The sequence below is a fragment of the Pinus tabuliformis genome, chromosome 7 (genome assembly GCF_031772625.1).
Source record: "Pinus tabuliformis cultivar Carrire ecotype Pingquan chromosome 7, CPIR1, whole genome shotgun sequence".
In the NCBI taxonomy this organism is placed as follows: domain Eukaryota; kingdom Viridiplantae; phylum Streptophyta; class Pinopsida; order Pinales; family Pinaceae; genus Pinus; species Pinus tabuliformis.
This window is the reverse complement of record NC_142293.1, coordinates 280,450,700-280,471,572: the sequence shown is the minus strand read 5'-3', so window position 1 is coordinate 280,471,572 and position 20,873 is coordinate 280,450,700. Positions and strand designations below refer to the sequence as shown.

At 36.0% G+C, this 20,873-nt stretch overlaps 1 protein-coding gene across 1 annotated transcript in view; it reads right to left on the bottom strand.

The window, feature by feature from the left end:
* Nucleotides 1-20,873, bottom strand: part of LOC149246963 (uncharacterized) — a 200,736-nt gene that overhangs the window by 116,036 nt on the left and 63,827 nt on the right. The window lies entirely within an intron of this gene.

The following is a 20,873-nucleotide window of genomic DNA, read 5'->3' as shown; positions in this document are numbered from 1 at the left end:
ATCTTCAAGAACTACAGCTGTCAATTCTTTTAGACAGATTAACACTCAATAGTCCAGCATTTGTACAAACTTTTGAAAGCACTAAAAATAGTATGCCTAAAAATAGGCACTGCTAAAAATAGAAATCTGATCACATGTCCACAATATCATACTCATTAGGCTCAGAATCTGATGGGGAACCAAAATGCTGTCAATGTTCCCAAGGACTACTAAAAATATTAAGTTCTGTGTTTTTAACAAAACCACCAATATCAGACTCAAAACTCAATGGGAAGTCTGAATACATAATAAGATCCAACGTGCAACCACTGCTAAAAATAGAAAACCCTCAAAATCTCATGAAAACATCCTCACTGGATGTCTTTCAGTAAGAAGTCCAAATCCACCATCAGAATCAACATGAAAGTACTGTAAAAAATAGAAAGTGGCCACATGTCACTCATAAGTAGCTTATCAGACAAAGAATGTCGCAAGGATTCTAAATATGCCATTGTCTCTAACATGCGAGTCTCTAGACGAAACCTACAAAAAATAGTAACTTCCATGCATGTCACTCGAAGAAACCTCACTGAAATTCTGAGTTCATAAGCATTCCGAATATGTGACCATACTGTTGTACAATCCTTGTAACTCTATCTCCTACAAAGTACTGGACCTGCTTAAAATAGTGACTCTCTTCAATGTTGTGTACGAACATCAGTGGATCCATCATGCAACCAAACTCCCTGCAAACCAACCCCCAGCCTATATCTGCATGTCTCTAAACCCCCATCCTGATCAAATGTGCTGGCCTTTAACCCTCCAAATTTGCATAGGGGCAAATTTGAAGGTTAACAGTACCATCAATGAGTTGGTAGCCTTTTGTATTTGATTCATTCCCATCAAAACATTTCCATTGTTGTTGGTCTTGTTGCCTAGCATATACAAACACCCCATGAGAGACACTAAAAAGCAACAAATAGGATATTTAGTGTAACCAAGGGAAAATTAAATTTGGGATACAATAGAGTTCAAGGGGGGGTCCTTTGTTAACAGTACTACAGTGAAAAACAATTATACACAAACTTGCTACATATACACTGTTAATAGTATATATATAGCAAGTTTGTTTATAGTATAGTGACTTGCTTATATACCAAGAAGGTGTCCCTTTATGAACGGTCCTTAGACATGCCTCTTTGTTTAACTAATTATTACTTATTTACATATTATTGTGTTTATTATTTATTATCTATATTTATTACTTTTACATAATAATATTCATAACATTGCCTTCCTCTTCAAAAAGCTTTGTCCTCAAAGCTTGTTGATGAAAGGGCTTGATCTCTTTTTCTGCTACGAATGTCTTCTTGTCTCGAGACAGTCATCTTTGTCGATACAAGTTGATATGATCCTTGGAGTGATATATAAAATTGTCGCATGGAGGAAGGATCTAACCATCCTAAATTAATCTTTTGTGAAATCTTTTGATTACTGGAAACTTGTGATGAATTGTTATCACTAGACTGAGTTGTGCGCACTTCAGTGTTCTTCGGAACATAAGTTTGTTGTTTATGTTCTGAGTGATACGGATTCGTAGATTGATTGAGATGTTTGTTCTTGTGATTTGGATGTAGATAAAGAGTTATTTTGGTTTCCCTTATCATGTGTGTGGCTAGATTCTGATTTACTTCAGGTTCCGATGTCATCAAGTTGGTTACAAAATCTTCACTTGGAATTTCCTTCGTCTCAACATTTGAGTGTGTTTTTTCTTTAACTGACGTGTCTTCTTCTTGAGTTGTGTTATTCACTGGATCGGTATTCATTCCATTTTCTTCAACTTGGACTGAAACGACTAGAGACTTCGATACTACTTCTTGAAGTTGTTCTAACTTGTCATTTAGTGACTTCTTGTCACGTTTAAGCTTCTTTATTTGTGTAAGGAGGTTTTGGTTATGATTCCTTAGGCATAAAACCTCTTCGCTTTCTGGATTGTTGATTTTATTCTTAGTAGCCTCATCATCTTTTAAACTTTTGATTTGTTCTAATAATGTTTGATTAAGGTTCTTTAAACGTAAATTTTCTTCTTCTTGTTCCAACAAGTGCTTCTTGAGTTCCTTCTTTATGGCCTTAGCTTTCTTGACTTGTTCGAGTAGTTTTTCATTGTGTTCTCTAAGGCGCAAAATTTCTTTGTCTTTACTGGAAATGACTTCTTCAAGCTCTTTCTGCTTCTTTGGTATAGTTTTTTTATTATCTTGAAACATTAATTCTGAAATATCCTTAAAGTCTTCTGATGAAGGCTTTATCGGTTTTGACTTCATTGTCACATCCTAGAAGGTGGTCATCTTCCTCTTGTAAGGAAACATCAAAATCTTTTTTTCTAAGTTTAACATGAACGTACCCAATTCTTTTAACCAAGGTTGACCCAAAATGATGTCAATTTTTGGGTTAAACATAGTTACGACATGGAATTGAGAGGTGCATTCATAGTGGTCAATTATTAGTTGTAAGTCATTAATTTCATATTTTTTTTGCCAAAAATATTTGTTCTTTCTCCTATGTTTGACTCTGGAATTAATAGTTGATTTGCATGCAATTTTTCTCATGACTTGTGCTGAAAGTGATATTAATCTCCTTCCCTTGCGTATTTCCCTTTAATGTAATTAATCTACAATCTGCAATTGAAATACTTTTATAGGAAAAAATTTATTCCTTTCCTTTTGAATTAGACTACATTTGCCTTTTTCGAGATGAAATTAGGATTTTTAAGATAACCCCTTCTTAATCTCTATAATAAAATATTATTATTTCCTCCTTTTATAATCTTGTACCATATTACTCTTTTTCTTGGAGGAACCAAGTTTTACTTTATTTTTTATCAGTAATAAACCTTCAAAATTGTTATTCCTTAAAACCTTAGTATTGAATCTTTAACAATTTCCCCTTTATCTTTCTTTAGTCAAATGTATAAACTTTATAACCCCTTATATATTATTTTCCTTGTATAACCTTTTATATCTCTTATAAAAATATCCTTCTTGATTTATAAAATATATATTTTTTTCCCACTTTAAAAAAAGTTAATATAGTTCATCTATTTAAATAAATTGCTCCTTATATTTATTATAATGTTTTTAAAAAGTACTCTTCCTTTGTTATAACTTGTTCTCCTTATGTCTCTTTATAGTTTTAGATTAACCCTTTATATACTTTTCAAGTAACCATCTATAATAATACCCGCTTTGTACTTGTATATATTTTCATAATTTTATGACTAACTTTTCTTTAAAATACCCTTTATAATATAAATCTTCTCTTTATATATCTTTTATTTATAATCTTTTATTTTTCTTTTTGAAAAGTTACAACCCTAGTGAAACGTGGCTATCCATCTCTTTAGGGTATAATATAAAATATATGTCCACTTATGTGCCTTTGCCTCAGTTAACTTTCTCCACATGAAAGCAAAACTTACCATTCACATAGAGAGATTTTGTATTCCTTTTGTTCTTCTTTTACCTTGAAAATACCATGGACAATTACCATGGGTTGTGCTAATACCACGAGCTTGTAAACCACTTAATGAAGAATCAAGATAATATTATCTACTCTTCCTCTTCTTACGTATAGTTTTAAAGATATTTGTAAAAAATCCCTTTTGACTTTATCATGCACCTTTTATCAATAATGTAGAACCTTTTTATATATATGAATGTTCTCCTTCAAAATTTACATCAGACTATTTTATTTTATTTTTTAATTAAATAACTTATTTATTTTTAACTCTTTCCTTTTATAATTTTTTTCCAATTCTTCCTTTTTTTCTTTCTTTTTTTAAGTGGCCAAGAGTCTGACCGAAAATGGAGAAACTCCAACTCATGTAGCGAAACACTTCGACCATGATGACAACAAGGTTGACGAAGAGTTGACGGCCAAGGGTTGGATCAGACTCGCTCTAAGCAGCAGTTTAGCGGCCAGAGGATCGAACAACTCTGATACCAATGTAAAGAAAAAATTTGTTCTTCAAGTTAAATACTCCAGAAGGTTTGGAATATAAAGATCTCCATTGAGATACAAGAATATATATTAAAATGTATGAATAAGAATGATGATACACTTGAGAGTGAGGGGCTTGCCTATATACCAAGGAGGTGTCCCTTTATGAATGGTCATGTCTCCTTAGACATGCCTCTTTGTTTAACTAATTATTACTTATTTACATATTATTATGTTTATTATTTATTATCTATATTTATTGCTTTTACATTATTATATTCATAACAGTAGCCTTTGTATTTGATTCATTCCCATCATAACATTTCCATTGTTGTTGGTCTTGTTGCCTAGCATATACAAACACCCCATCAGAGACACTAAAAAACAACAAATAGGGTATTTAGTGTATCCAAGGGAAAATTAAATTTGGGATACAATAAAGTTCAAGGGGGGGTCCTTTGTTGGTTGGTTTCAAACATTTAGATTTTGCTAGCAACCCTAATGATTAGAAATCTACTCCAGGCTATGTTTTCAATGTCGATTTTAAACCTGTCACTTGGATTTGTAAAAAAAATGAGCCCATGCTCTTTCTTGAGCGGAAGTAGAGTATCAAGCAACAATTAGTGCAAGTCAAGAAGCCATGTGGCTTCAACAAACCCTTCAAAATTTGAATTCCAACAACAGCATATAACCACATTAGTGGGACAATTAGAATGCCATTTAGCTGACCAAAGATTCAATTCAACATCAACACAACAAACACATTGAGCTACACATGCACTTCATCGGGAAGCTTCTCCAAACTCACATCCTCGAACAACTCTATTGCTAAATAGTTGATCAAGGTGCAAACAATTCCATTACAAAAGTCAAGTTTCCAAAGCTTTAAGTTATGTTAGGAGTTTAAGAAGCTTTGTTAAGGGGGGATAGGCTCTAATGCCTCCTTCCTACACCTATTGTGTCACCTCTGTAAACCCTTCAATCCTATTCCAAGTTGTTCTTAAGGGGGAGGGGGAGGGGGTTTGGGGATTTAGAACCTTAGGAGTTAGTTAAATTCAACTTGGTCTAATGAGTCTTTTGGTAAAGAGTATTTATTTAGTGTGCTTTGGTAATTATCTAATCCAATGGTCAAGAGTGTGTTTTAGGCAAAAAGTGATTCAATGGTTTCAATCCAACAGTCATTAATGTGTTCTAAGCAATAAATGATTTGATGGTTCATCTTCTCTATGATATTAACAACACTTGATCTATGGTTTAGCGCTCGATTGGTCCATCTCTATTCATAGAGCATGGAGGGTCATTCGATGATGATCGATTGTGACTCTCAATTGTTGATGAAGTCTCAAAAACTAGTAAAAATTTGATGATCATGTAACTATTTATTTTTGTTAATAATATATCACATCAAGTGGTTTTGTTGGTTTGGATCACAGATTTTTTTCCTCTTTAAGGGTTTTCACCGCATAAATATTGGTGTGTGGATATTTAATCTATGTGAGCAGTTGCCTTAAGTTGTTCAACATGTGTGGGTATATCTAAAATTTCAAACAAATCCCTCCCAGATCCATCAGTGTTTGGATCCTACTAGAGATTGACCTAGATCAAGATCCAAGCCACAAAAATGCAAATCTTGGACCTGCATCTAGTAGATCCAATAACTTAGCTTAGATGCATTATTCTTTAGCAATGCATCAAGAACTTCCTCATAAGATGTACCTTACATGCCACATGTTCATGTTGGCAGCATTGAATATCTTCTACATATGCTAACTGTCTAGCACGCAAGAAAGAGCCTTCTTTTGGTGCTTGTTCTGGAGAAGCAAGTATTAAGATTTATTTCCTAAGTTTTAACCTAGGAAAAGCATATTAATTAATTGATTGATTATGTTGGCTATTGGGCTAAAGTTTCTAGGGTTAAACAATTTAATTATTTTAAGTGACTTAAATCTAATCTCCACTGTTGACCTAAGAGGGCTAGAATTTAATCCTAACACTCTATCACTTTGCCAATTAGGAATTTGGTTCGATGACAAATTATAAAGGGAACGTAAGGGAGACAATGAAGACACAACATTGTAATTGAGGAAGATATTTTCTCAAGGAGTGAGAGGCTCATTGAGTGAAGAGAAAGAAAAGTGTGCAACAACGGTTTTCCGGAAGAGGAATTTAGTGGAGGCCGAGAATTTGGAGACAGAGGTTGAGATCCTAAAGGAGGAGGCCAAGTTTTTTGCGCAAACCAAGTTTCTGAAGCGAGGTTGAGTTTCCATCACAGGTCGCGTAGAGCAAGCGAGGAGGCTAAGTTTCTAGCCAAGGGTGAGTTTTCCCATTATACAGGTCGTACAACTAAAGGAGATGAAATTCACAAGTAGAGGCCAAGATTTTCCAAGGTTGAATTTCTCTTGCGCCAAAATCCAATCGGTTAATTACACATTCAATTATTGTTCTAATTGTTGTGTATTTCTTTGTGGGCCAAGACCATAAATTTTCCAGATAAAATAATGTGAAGAAAAATTTAAGTGGGTAGATTTACGTGTTGTTTGTGGCTAAGATTTATGAGTATATTTTGCTACAAATTTATTGGGAAAGGTTAAAAATACCAATGTGTTTATTTTCAGCAATTCAAAAAATTAATTTATTGTTGAAAATAAGGGTACCAAGGAGGTGTTTCCTAGTGCATTTATCCTTTTGGCCTAAGAAGACACATTAATGACCCTTTTGTCTAGTGACATTATGAGTTTTATTAATGTCAAGGAGCAAAGTACTTTTTATGGGAAATGTACTATGTACTTTAATTTATTAAAGTCACATGTGTTATAAAAGTGACTTTATGAGAAAAGTACTAAATACACTTTATAATATTAAAGTGACTTTTATGTTTTAAAAGTGACTTTATGAGAAAAAAAGTGCACATGGTACAAAACATTAAAAAGTACTAGGAGGCTCATTAATTGAGGGGGACCACATGAGGGAAGGGGTCAAGTGGAGGACTTGGTCTCATCCATCGATCTCATGCGCTGAGATTTAATATCATCCCTTGATTTCTAAGGGTTAGGGTCCTCATCTTTTGGAGAGACAAAAAGGAGAAAAGGAAAGGAGAAGCTCATTCATTATTCTCATGAGCTATTGAGAAGAGGAGAAGGAGAGCTAGAGAGCAAGGAGCAACGATTCAGATTGCAGAGAAAGGAAGCAACATACAGCTCAAGGGAAACCTAAGTTTTTAGCATTAAATGACTGGCACGAATCCCGGGATTCTCAAGTAGAGGTTCCAGACTGAGTTTCTACGCGTTACAAGCCGAGACTTAAGGAGTATTCACACCAAAACTTAAGGAGAGATTCTAGGCCAAGACTTCATGGAAACCTGGCTGAGTTTTTAAGAGGAACCATACCAAGAATAAAGGAGAGTTAATAGGTTGAGTTTAAGAGGTAGGAGACCGAGAAAAAGAGTTGACAGTCATCGAGTTTCTCAAGGCTTCATCAGTGAGTATTTCAAGGTTGTCTGAGGGCAGAATTTCTGAGTTAAAGTCTGCTCTTCTAGCACAGAAAACAAGGCATTGGCAGTGGGGATCGAATTTCCTTGTTACCTGGTAGTGGCATCTTCTATCTAAAAGGGAGATAAGTTTGACTGCTTCTCTGTTGTACAAATTTCCTTAAGAGAAATTAATATACTCCTTGAAGACTAGTTTTCCCCTTGTGCGTTTGTTCAAGGTCCTTTAACCAAAAACACTATATAATTTTTGTGTGCTTGCATAAATTTCTTGTGTGAGTTGTTGAAGTGAAAAGAGTAGTGTAGTCTTTTGTTTCAAGTTGAACATAAATTTAATTTTCTACCAGTCATATGTAATGATGGGGTTTGGGCATTAAACCTATGCAAAAACTTGAAACTAGGAAGGGCTACAACATACACAAATTTTCTACATTTATTGCCTAACATAGATTTATAGGTATAAAATAATTGTTGCGTGAAATAGATCATATATGGTATTTAGATGTTAACATGGTATCAGAGCAACCTTAAGCTCTATGAAGAGGGAAATTAGTAGCACAAGGGTTTATGGTAGCAAACTTTATTTGTCAGTTGAAGGATTTTGTGGAAGAGAGTTTGATCTAGGAGAAGACTTTTATTGGGTTGATTTATGAAGACTGTTGGACACCTAATCCTCTATGGGTTAGCGTGGAAGCAAAATAGACTAAGGAAGTCCAAGAGACCTTGGGATGTGGAACCCAACAGTTACACAATGTACTATAAATGTATATCATTTGTTAATAATAGAAGTACTCTCATGTTTATCATTCATCTTCTGTTGCTGCCATGTGTGTGTTTAACATGGTATCAGAGTGAGCGATCTCCTGCCCTGCTCAAGTATGAGCCACTAGTTTATATGAGCTTGTTGTTCTGTGGCCTTTCTATACATGTCAGTCTTGTACCTCTGTTCTAGACTGCCATCTCTTTAAAATCTCTATCGTCGAATGAGTCGGTCGAGAGTTAAATGTTATAGCATACCCTGAATTTCGTGAACCACTTTAATATGCTTTCCAGAATCTATTTGCATCTGGTTGGAACACAAGATGTAAATTTGGCTCTCTGCCCCATGAAATCCTGGACTCTGCCATCTAAGCCTATCTGTCTATTACCTCTAAGACAACCTTGAATTTTTCCTCTGGTAATGGCGAGCATTCCTTTTGAATACGAAAGCGTACCTACGCTAGAAGAGGCGTCTTCAAAGCCTTGAATGCATCAGTGTCAAATTCATATCCACAAAAAAGTTGAAAGAGTCCCATCAGAAATCGAAATCGATTCACCCATGAATGGCACCACAGCCTTAATCTTTCTTCGCTTTCAAACCTGGAAATCCTATTGAAACTCAAACGCCACGCATTCTCCTCGCCTGCCCCCAGCCTATGTGTTGTCTGTCGGGCTTGACTATATCATTATCTCCAGTCATATGCTGAGCTTCCGAATCATGGCTTCAATGTGATTGTTCTTGGCTCAATGTTGCGCTCGGTTCCATATACCAGTGCTCAATTCCGTTACAATATTCCACCGCTCACTCTCGTTACAATATATCATTATATCATTGCTCGCTCCTTCGTGGTATTACCTCGTTCACACCTTCGGTTCACACTTCAGTATCGGAGCTCCTCCAAACCACGGCTCCAATATAAACTGGCCAAAGTGTTAAATTTATAGCGGAACAGCGGAAAACCCGACAATTTTGAGTCAAAAGCTGAGTGTTGGATTCCTTCATGACAGTTCACCTTCAGCTGTTCTAGATTCTGCCCCTCTTCCACAGCAACAACAACAGATTGTGAAATGCCAACACTGTGACCGAGTTGGCCATTTGAAAGATCACTATTTTGATCTTCATCCATGTAAGCACTGTCATAAAACCAGTCATTCTTCAAACAGATGCTTCAGAAACAAACCTCCTAAAGAACAAAGATTCATCTTAGATGGATCGCTTCTTGGCAATGGGAGAACAAAGATTCATCTTGGATGGATCGCTTCTTGGCAATGGGCATCAACAGCCAAGAAGATATTCCAGTCACATGTCAGAACTTGTTCTAGAGTATTGAACAGTCTTGCAGTTGAGTTTTCTCCATCATCTCACCTTGTATCTGACAGGGGGGAAATGATGGTCATCTACAAGCTTCAAAGTCACATCAAGCGAGCCTGAGCCACAACCTGCCATACCAAATTCAGAGTTGTAGCCAGAGACAAAGATGCCCCTGAGCATGCTTCAGTTGGTAATGCCTCTTCAAAGAATTTGGGACACTTTCTCTAGCAGAAGACTTCAGCTTCTTGCCAGTTTGGGAAGAGTTCCGGGAATAGAATTGGGGACACTTCCTCTAGCAGAAGACTTCATCTTCATGCCACTTTTGGAAGAGTTCCAGGAATTGCATTAAGCATTCCAGAGTTGGTGGTAATCCTTAAACTATCACAGGTTGAGACCTCCCTTTTTAGGTTGAGATTCTCCCTTCTATGTGGGGTGAGACCTCCCTTTCATGGTTGAAGGTTTCCCTCTTCAAAACAATAGGAGCACTTCCTCTAGCAGAAGACTTCAGCTTTATGCCAGACTTGGAAGAATTCTAGGAATTGCACTAAGCATTCCAGTGTTGGTGGTCATCCTTAAACCACCGCCCTTTATACCAACATTTCAAAGAGCACATTCAGCCTAGTGCTGCCATGCATTTTTTCACATTTTGTATTACAGCTCTCTTCTTGGACTCATACATAACCCTTCGAATTAAGGGGGGGAATGTTGGACACCTAATCCTCTATGGGTTAGTGTGGAAGCAGAATAGACTAAGGAAGTCCAAGAGACCTTGGGATGTGGAACCCAAAGGTCACACAATGTACTATAAATGTATATCATTTGTTAATAATAAAAATCATTCATCTTATGTTGCTGCCATGTGTGTGTTTAACAAAGACTCACTGAAAGAGGCATCAAATTTTATTCCATTGAAGGAGAGAATAGCACTAATTCTCATGGAGAACAATCTATGGGAGTTTACAGAAACTCAAGTTACACCTACATATGCTATAGCACTAGCCACCAGTAATTTGAAGGATGTGAAAGCCAGATGTATCATCATGGATGTGGTTAAGGATCATGTGATCCCTCACATATTAGGAAAGAAGAGCGCCAATGAGATGTGGATCGCTCAGATGATTTTATATATAATGACCCACCTATAACTATAAATAAAATACAAGTATTAGCATACATACGAGACCTCCATACGATAGTTACGTATGCATGGACCTGCATGTTTCGCACTATATATAAGCTAGTTACTACAAGAGGAGATACAAATGAAGGAAGTGAATTAATACCTCACCTAAATATCATATATATATGATAAATCCTTAAACTAACAGAAAATGTTAATTTTAATTTACAAATTAAAATTTAAAAATTAAAAATTAATAAAATAATAAAATTAATTAATTAAAATTATAAATTAAATAAATCAATTTAATTCATTAAAATAATAAATAAACTTTACAAATCAAATCTCCATATTCGAATAAAATCAACAAAAATCAAATAAGATTTGGTTTTATAAAAATTACACGTATCAAAATAATGACACGGAGATGGGAGGAAGGCGGTGGACGGGGAATTAAAAGGAGGAAGGAAATCTTGAGAAGGGGGAGGAGGAAAAACAGAGAACAATTTTCAATTTTAACACAGAGATACAGACACTCTGGAGTTTTGAGTTTTGATTGTACTGGAGTTTTTGGGCACGGGGGATCAGATTGCTTCGATTGGAAAGCATTCTGAGACTGTGTACCCAGGTTGTACTTAGTTCGGCAAGGTGGTTTTTGGTTGTTTTGGTAACGCAACCGGACAAGAATTGCAGCAGAGCAAACAGATTTGCAGCAAAGCAAATAGGTTGGTATTCATTAGATTAATTATTTAAATTATGTATTTAAATTTCATGTTCTGCTATTTTGAAATTAGTAGAGATTAGGGTTCTTACATTCTGGTATCAGAGCTTAGTTCAAACTCTCGAACCTGTTAAGTCTGTTAAGATTTACAGAGTTAAATCTGTTAAGATAAGGTTACAGTTGAATTCAAAAATTACTGAACTCTTGAGTGATGAATAGACAAATAGAAAGGTCTTACATTGGCTGAAGCAAAGGGATCCTGGTGTATTTGGATCTAAAAACAAAAACATAAGGCTTGTGTAAAAAAAAGGTACATCCAAGCTCAGAAAAGAAAAGAGTCACTAATGAATAAGCCACAGTATTATATCGAATCATCCATAGTATTATATCAAGTCTTTTGTATGCAACTCTTTTTTTTAAATATAATACATTGATGAGGATTTTAAAGATGATTTCCTCAGAGAACAAGCCAACTTTGGCACGATGATTTACATCTGCAACGATATATTTGCACCTGCTTTACGGTCATTATGGGAAGTGACCAGAGTGTGTACGTTTGTACAATTGAGCGCTAGCCGAAGTAGTAAACCCTTACGCACTTGTCTTAATTCCTTTCTTTTGGGTAAATTTGTTTAAACCCTTGCTGAACTGGTTTATGCCCACGGCTGCGATACCTGGTGTCAATGGCAATCAGTTACAAGTCGAAATTGCAGATAGTCAATAAAATATATATACATATATAAATAAATGCTGTGAAATTTTTATAAATTCATACTTTCTATTCGAGGAAATTTGCATTAGTTGTCTTCATTATTCTGTCTTTCCCATGCCTCTTTACTCATCCGTAGTTGTTCCGCTATCAAATTCGAACTCGATGTATCAAGCCGCAAATGTATAAGCAACGTGATTCGATACCTTGACCTCTGCCAGCAGAAAAATGGACTGAGCAGAGAGAATGGTCTGTAGCCACACAATATATATCAGCCACAAATCTACAGACCTCCATGCGCTAAGAATGCCACGGTCCTCACTCACCCTTTCTCAATAGTTTGACGCGTGAGAACCCATTTCGTGAGTGGCACTTGGTGTCATATGATGTTGTTTGACGTATGTCAACCACCAGCGGAATTCGGAAATATAGTTATTATTCTATAAATTTTGAATTTACATTTAAATTTGTATTTCGAAGATATAACTATTTATGATAATACATTATGTTAATTCAAAAGTTTTGGAAATGACTCAATGGGATTCAAATCTTGCACCACTGCATAACCAAATGACTACCGTCACACCATGAATGTGGAAATTATTCATTTCAATTTAGAAAAAATTGTTTATGAGTCTGTAGGGCCTCTCGGAAGTTCAAACTGCAGACCTACCGCAATATAGCTCAAAACTCCACCTCAATGCCACCGCTTAGACAAAACAATTATAATATATTTATTAAATATTGCTTTTCTATAACATATATAAAGGGTTATATAAGTAATCTGATGATAGCTTCTCGGCAGAGGCAGAGAACGTATCAATCAATAACTTATACACATAGAAGTTATCAACTTATAGCGTAGCTACAATAACTTATCATTATATAAGTTTTTCGCAAATTTTAAATGATCGAGTATATAAATTAACATAGCCATAGTTCCATTTATATGATCGATGCATTATAGCATTCGGTAGGGACCACTGTTTATTTACGCATTATATATACTATTATATATATATACAAATGATAGGTCTATCACTCATCACTACAGTAATACTAATTTTATAATCGTAGCCAGAATGGAATTATAATTTGGAATGAAGCAAATCCGTTTCTAAAGGCTTTTAAAATTTATTAACCTATGCTAAAGTTAAAACACCTAGTCGATGGCTCTCGTAAATTCCTATGACATAATTAGCATAGGTTATAAATCATATACTCCACGAATTTAATCGGAAATTCTCTTATTACATCAAACGCAACCGTGAAAATATATTATAAATATGTAATGTATAAGAATATTAAAACCATTATGACAAAGAAGACAACAGCACAACCATAAGAGACAACAGATTCAGCACAACCATAAGAGACAGCAGATTGGTCCAAGACCAAGGAAAAACCCCACAAGGGGGAAAACCCTTTCAAATCTTCTTCTTTATTAGATCATCATAAAAAGTTTTTAGCAGAGTAGAATGAGCCCAATACATAAACTTGCAACAGAGATTTACATAACAGACTGCAAATCTACAAAACAACAGAGAGAAACCCTTGATCAATCAGACCACTAAAGACAACTGAAAACAATTGTCAAGCCCTACCTCAAAACCCTAGACGCTCTCAACATGATTGATTATGTGCGTTTGAAACTCCTTGGACGCTCCCTTAGCCATTGTGTGAGGGCGTCTATGTCTAACCCAGACGCTCCAAAGAAGACTATATGCGTGCATCTGGGGTCAAACTCAGCTAGAATAGCGCAAACCCCTAGAGGCTCTCTTCCAATTACATGATCACAAGGACTAGGACTTATGACACAAACCCTAAGAGCACTCAATCGGTGCTTTGACCTAAAAATAAAATAAATAAAGCATGAAGCCCATGCTTATAAATAATTTTTCTTTTACAATTAATTTTTCTTTTTCTTCCTTTTGACAAATACAAATGAATTACATCATGGCATGAGCTAGACAACAACTATGAAGACCGATACTAGTTAAATTTCTCAACAGTTTCTACCACGGAGGTGGATGAGTTTGCAACACAGTTTGAGAATGAGTTTTCACTTTGTTGTCACACAGAATGTCTAGGCACCACGACAACTGCTCAGATCGGGTGTTGTCACCTTGATCCCCAATCTCTTCGTTTAAGATGTCTCCCAACATCCAACTAAGGGGGGTAGACCCTACGGAAATAGAATGAAAGAGACTAGTTGGGAAACAACCAGTTCGGGAGACACAGTTAAGTGACCAAGTACTTGTTTTAGATTTAGCAAGACTTATAGGATTTGATTAGATTTAGACAATTGATACGAGTGCCTTATGGAGTCAACTATCTTGCTAGGAAATTTAAGACCAAGTAATTGATCAGCAATTGTTGCTTGGATGAATAACTATCTTATATGAAATTTAGATCTAAAACTAATGTGAGATGCAGGAATCTTGGTTAATTTTAGTTAAATGCCTATATAAGTTTTAATCCTTCGATCCTTTCTATATTGAGCCTGATTCTATAGTAAGTGGCAGAGAGGAGAAGATGATGCACACTAAGGTGTGATTAACGATACCTCTCCTGAAAACATAACATGCTCAATGCCTCTGGCGCTGCAGGGACTGTGGCTCTGACGACTGCAAGGTCATTGTTTTAAGTACTAGGAGAACCAGGCTTCTCAAGCAAAGATGGATGAGTACCTATCTTTCTATCGACCAAGCTTACGCTTGGAAGTAAATTTTAATTATGCAAGACTAACTTAATATGCACGTGCACGAGATGATTAGAAGATGGAGCAAGATGAAGCTAGATCAAGGATTGAAAGTGCTTATATCACGATTTATTTCTGAGTTATATGCCAAAGCCTTAATTACCAAAATAAATACACTCACAAGACAGTGACTAAAAGATAAATTTCTTAAAACATTCAACTCAGTAATGTGCTTAAAATATCACAGTATAATGCTCAATATGAAATTAAATCACAAGCTTATCACTTCAGTTTATCTAGATTCTTTCCAATGCAATTATAGCTTAAAGAGAACAAAAAATTCTTCACAATTCTTCAAGATCACCCTCTCCTTAGGAATTTTCCAAGATAATGCCAATTATGTATATGCTCAAAATACTCAAGAACTGAAAGATATACAATTTTCCAAAAGTCCACGATAGAGTATTCAAAAAATGTTGATCACAATTACTTGAAAATTTCCAAACTAAATATGCAAGAAATATCCAATAGATCAAGTAAATAAATCCACACTTAGAGTTAATTAAACAATAAGCGATCTCAATACTAAAATATTTAAAATCCAATGCCAATGATCATGAAACCTAGCTGAAGTGTGTAAATAAGTGAAGGCCTAAGCACTTAAATTTCAATAATTAATTACCAAGAAAAACATGTGAAATTTAGATACCAATAAAATAAACACTTCTTCAAGCAATTCTGGAATTAAAATGATTTTCTTAAGTAACCCAAACCCAGAAAATTTTAATTTTTCCTCTTAAAGTCAAACTTAGAGATAATTTAAAATTTTACGTTAATTTGACTATAAGAACTTTCCCACAATCAAAAGATTTTATATAAATGTCCCAAAACCCCTAGTTTAAAAGAAAACCCAAAAAAATGATTTTCAAAAATGTTGTGTCATAAAAAAATAAAAATTAAAAAAAATTAAAAAAAATATAAAAAAAAAAAAAAATATATATATATATATATATATATATTTTATATGCTAATGAATTTAAACAAAAATTTAATTTAAATTTTTTTAATTTTTTAACTTTTAAAAGGATTAAAGGTCAATTTAACAAAACAAAAACAAAAAAAAAATGATTTTTTCTTTATGGGCCAAAGGCCACAAAAGAAAAAGAAAAAATGAATTTGAAAGTGAAATGTGTTAGAAGAGAATCAAAGAGATATAGAACAGTTGGTGAAGGAGCGCACTGTTAAGGCGCTCCGTATGCAAAGGTCACCGGTTCTAGTCTCGCCGATACCAAAAAATCCAGCATGGTTTCCGCTGGTGCGGCTCAGGCCGGGTGCGATCCCCGGGTGACTTTGACGGCTTAGATGCCCCTGAGTCGTGGCCTCTCAGCCACAGGGTAAGAGTGATTTTCAGGATTCACCCACTTATCAACAAAAAAAAAAAAGAAATGTGTTCGAAGAGATTAGGTTGACGTGAAGGAGAGTGAGGTATGCAGATCGAGGGGCGCACAAGCGGCGAGGAGAAGAGGGTAATGGAGCTGGAGCTCACGCGGGAGGATGAGGGAGGATTTAGGGCCGCGGATGGGAAGAGAAATGAGCGGGAGGCTAAGCAATGAGTGAGGGTCGCGAGTAAGGAAGAGTTGTGGATTGAGGAAGCAAGGAAACACAGATGCGAAGAGGGAGTATGGTTTCAAGGGACGGAGGGAAGGGAAACGCAGATGGAAGCACCGAAGAAGGGACATGCAGGGAGCAGCAAGGAATGGAGGGAAGAGTTAGGGCCGTAGGAGGAGCAGGAAACTCACGAAGAGGACACGGAATGGAAGAGAAAAAGGTTGTGTGAGAGGGTGAGGAGATGGATACTGAGGTAACAGCATACAGAGAGAGAAGGGTCGTGCACTGAAGAAGCATGAGGGAGGTTTGATGAGGAAAAACATAGCAGAAAAAAGGAAATGGAGGTAAAAAGTAGAGGGCAAAGGAAGGTTAACAGCAAAGAAAAAAACACAAGGAAATGGAGCTACAACAGGCAAGCAGGAGAAGAAGTTGAGAAAGCTCAAGATCCCACAAAAGAAAATTAAAATTGAAAAAATCCATAAATAAATAAATACTTTGCCCAGAAATATTTGTTTCAAACTGATATATTTCTGCTTGAATTGCTCCCATAAATTACTATGAAAACCTTAAATCTAAACCTTTAAATCACTGATTTAGTCGTTTGATCCCTACACACAAAAGTTTGAAGCTAGATCTTGCCCTCCAGGGCCTAGATCTGCCTCAAAACCCCAAATTTTCTTTGACAAGTTTCAGATCTGAACCTGCACAAAACAGAGATAAAAACCTTGATCCCACATGTACAAAAATCTTAAACAAAAACCCAAATCCCAAGTTAGAAAACTAAGAATAAAAAAGTGATTTTTCAAATCTATATACTTATATTACAGATCTATCAGATTTGAGGAGTATGAGTCCAACTCCGCTCCCAGCTCTGTAGATTTGAGACTCTTTCTAGTCAGATCTAACAATTTAGCACAATATTTTGAAGATAAATAATTTTTTAAGTTTTAGGTACTAGCCCAAGACACCCCTGCATGATATAATTCGTTAGATAATCTAGGAATTTTAATCCGAAAGGCTCTCCAAATCTTAAGTTTCAGGAGTCGACTAGTTTAACCTAAAACTTCCCCAAACACCCAAAATTTCTGAATCAAAAGCGATTTCTGCAAACTTATAAAATAAGTCGTTAAACCAATAGAAGTATAAAATAACTATTAAATCTTTAAAGATTAAAAATACATGCTAATCAATTAAAAATCTTAATGCTATCTTAAAACCCAACAACCTAAGTAAGATATTTGTGCAATAGATTGATGTACAAGAGCTATTAACCAGTAGCTTATAAATAAAATCAGCACAACATTAAATACAAATTACCATAAAATATTAGAGAGGAACATTGCCATCAAGTAAAATCCCAAAGACTTTGCGTTGTATTATTACAAAAAAGTTTACAAGAGCTTCAAAATCTAGTACATGATTCAATGATCGGATGATTTGAATGACAATTGACCTCTAATTTATAGATTAATTCTCCAACGGCTAGTTGGCTTGATACCCCATCAAAATAATCTCGACCATTAAATAAAATTTAATTATCTTTTAATCTCCCCCGTCGAAATTATTTTAATTTTTACAAAAATTCGAATTTTTCAGTTAATTGAATTTTAATCAGCTCAAAATTAATTATTTTGAGTTGAATTTTTCAAAAAATTGACTTTGACTTAACTACCAAGGCCTAAAGGTCCAAAATCTCTTGAAATTTTCAATATTCCCTTGGCTGGAGACCTTCAAAAATTAATTCTTCTAGAACCTACGAATTTTTTAATTTAGAGAATTATTTTTCCTAGGACTTAAAATTAATTAAATTTTTGGCTTATAATTTTAATTTATTTTTGCTAGAAAATTTAATTGATCTACTCATGAGGGGATTAATAATTTTTCCAACCCACAAATAATTTATCCATGGTGTCTAAATATGAGGAAACATGCACTAAAATATTTTTTACATCAAGATATTGACCATTTAATACATGAAGGGGGAACAATCATTCGTTATAAACCCTCAATCATTTACCCAATTCTGCGACTCAAATATGATCTAGTAGACCGAGTAATTTGTAATAAAGCAATTTAACCAATTAGCTTAAATTACTTTCAAATTACTTTACAAAAGACTCGACTAGAACACTAGGACTTACCTAACATGTTGACGACAAAATCCACCCTAGCTTTGAGATGAAGTTGGAGGGAAAAACTTTGCCAATCATCCATGTTTAGAAACACATATGAATCGGTGAAACAAAAAACATCCTAAGATAGATATCATCACCAAAAAGATAGGATTACCTAGTTTGTGACATACATAGATGATCTTACTAGGATCATTTACATTATTGTTGGAATTTCTAAGTTTAACCCCTTAGAAATTCTTCCAGTACTATCTCATTTATTTCTTCCTACTTGTTCAATTACTTAACAAGTTATTTACAATGTAAATACTGAAAATAAATACAAGTACAGTATCAACACATACAGATCATCAACTGAAAGTAAACAAGCACACAAGTGACACTGTTGTTTTTGGGCTAATGTCCCCAGAAAAATCCAATGCAGGAAAATCGGTGCAGCTATTCAGAGGGTTTTATTATTATGCAGTTTCAGAATACAACCTGAGTGATAGAAATGGCTCACCCAATAGAGAATTCCCTCGGCAGTAGTACCTCTCAGTTGGAGACAGATATTTCGGCTAAAACACCGGATGAACGATCCCACAGCAACAATACAGCGTCTGTTGCTCTGCGTCACCCTGATAGGGACTGCATCGCCCTATCCAGCTCTCCAGCTCCAATCTATCCCACGAAAATCTCCCCGCGCTGCCTCTAAGCCCTGTGTCAGCCTCTCTGGCCCAGCGTCAGCCTCTCTGGCCTCTGCATCAACCTCTGGAGCCTCTATGTCTCACACGCTGGCCCTCATTGCCTCTGCGCAACTCCTAGTTGCCTCTGCCTAGCCTCTAGCTACCTCTGTGTAGCCTCTAGCTGGCTCTTTCTCAACCTCTCTCGGCTTCTGCGTTAATCCTCCCAGTACTAACTCAGCCTCTCTGTTATGTATTCACTACAACTCATATCACTTCACTCAATTTCCTCAGTAAACCTTACCCCAGAAAATCGAGTTCTTGATCTCTCTTGGTGTGTTCTCCAACTAACCCTCAAGCCTCCTCTTATACTTTTCTCGTTGGTCCATCAACAACCGAGATTAAATTTCTAATCAACGGCTAAAATTAGATTTGGCTTGATCCATGACTTTTGGACCATTCTAACCCATTTTTTTTTTGTAAACATGGTAGTGCTCTCTATATTTACTTTTTGCAGAAAATTTACAATCAAAACCTCCAATCAGTCACCTGCCCGAAGGAAACCAGGTGCCACCGGTCAGCATTATATCCACTCCAAAATTTAGATAAGTTCATCAAAACCCACCTATTGCTCGAGCGCTTATCCCTATTGTCTTTGCTAACCATAACACAGATTCTTATCTTTCGCATTTCAAAAAAAGACATTCAAAGACCAAAGCTAAATACACTACTCATCTGAGGAAGCTATCTGTACTGTTGCCTTTACTTCAGGGCTCGGTACTTTCCCTTCAGAACTCGGCGTCTTCACCCCTGGGCCTAGAAGTTGTTGTCCCTGAAACAGTTTCCATTTTATCTCTGACAATGTCTACTCAATCCGGCCCAAAGTTAGATTATTCCTGTATGTTTAGATCTGTATTGTCGCCAAATCTTTCAAAATTTCCACCCATACTGGATCTGGTTCCTTGTTCCTTTCCTGCCTATTCAGCGCTTCCCCTTCCATATGTTCCTGGTGCAGAGTCATGGCGCGAGCTACAATGTATTTCATTATCCAATATTGTTGCAGTGTCCCTTTAAAGAGAGATTGTCGGTCGTTTGACGTACTCAAGTCCTGCAGCATTCCTTCCCATTCGTCCATAGGGAAGTCTCTGCATCTCATATTATTTCTCAAATCTCTTTCCCAGCTCCATATTTGGTCTCTAACCTCCTTCGGGTTACCCTCCATATAGGAGTCGATGATTTTCTTCATCTGCTCTCCGTCCGGTTTCCTTCCCTTTTTCTTCCCTGCGCCGCTCATTCCTTCTTCTTTTTTAACAGTCCTCTTGCTGCGCCTAGGTGCCATGTTTCTTCTCGTCTTCGCCTTAGCTCTCTTAGTCTGTGACTGCTCTTTCTGGGTAGCAGTTGCGCCCTTTCCGGAGGTCAGACCTATCACATAGTAAACATATATGTCAATTTTGGCAATTGAGAGTATACATTTGATCAGCGTATTTCTACCCCCCCTCTTCTTGATTCTACTTCTGCATTTTCTTTCTCTTTGGGGCAGTACTGTAGCCTCTCTAATTCTTTTAATTTTGGGGCACCCGAGACAATTCTGGCTTGCGCTATGTATGCCAGAGTTCTCTTCCTGGGTCAAGTGCTCAACCTCTCTCACGAGGTCTCTCCTTGCACTACTTAGGCTGCCTGCCCTTTCCGA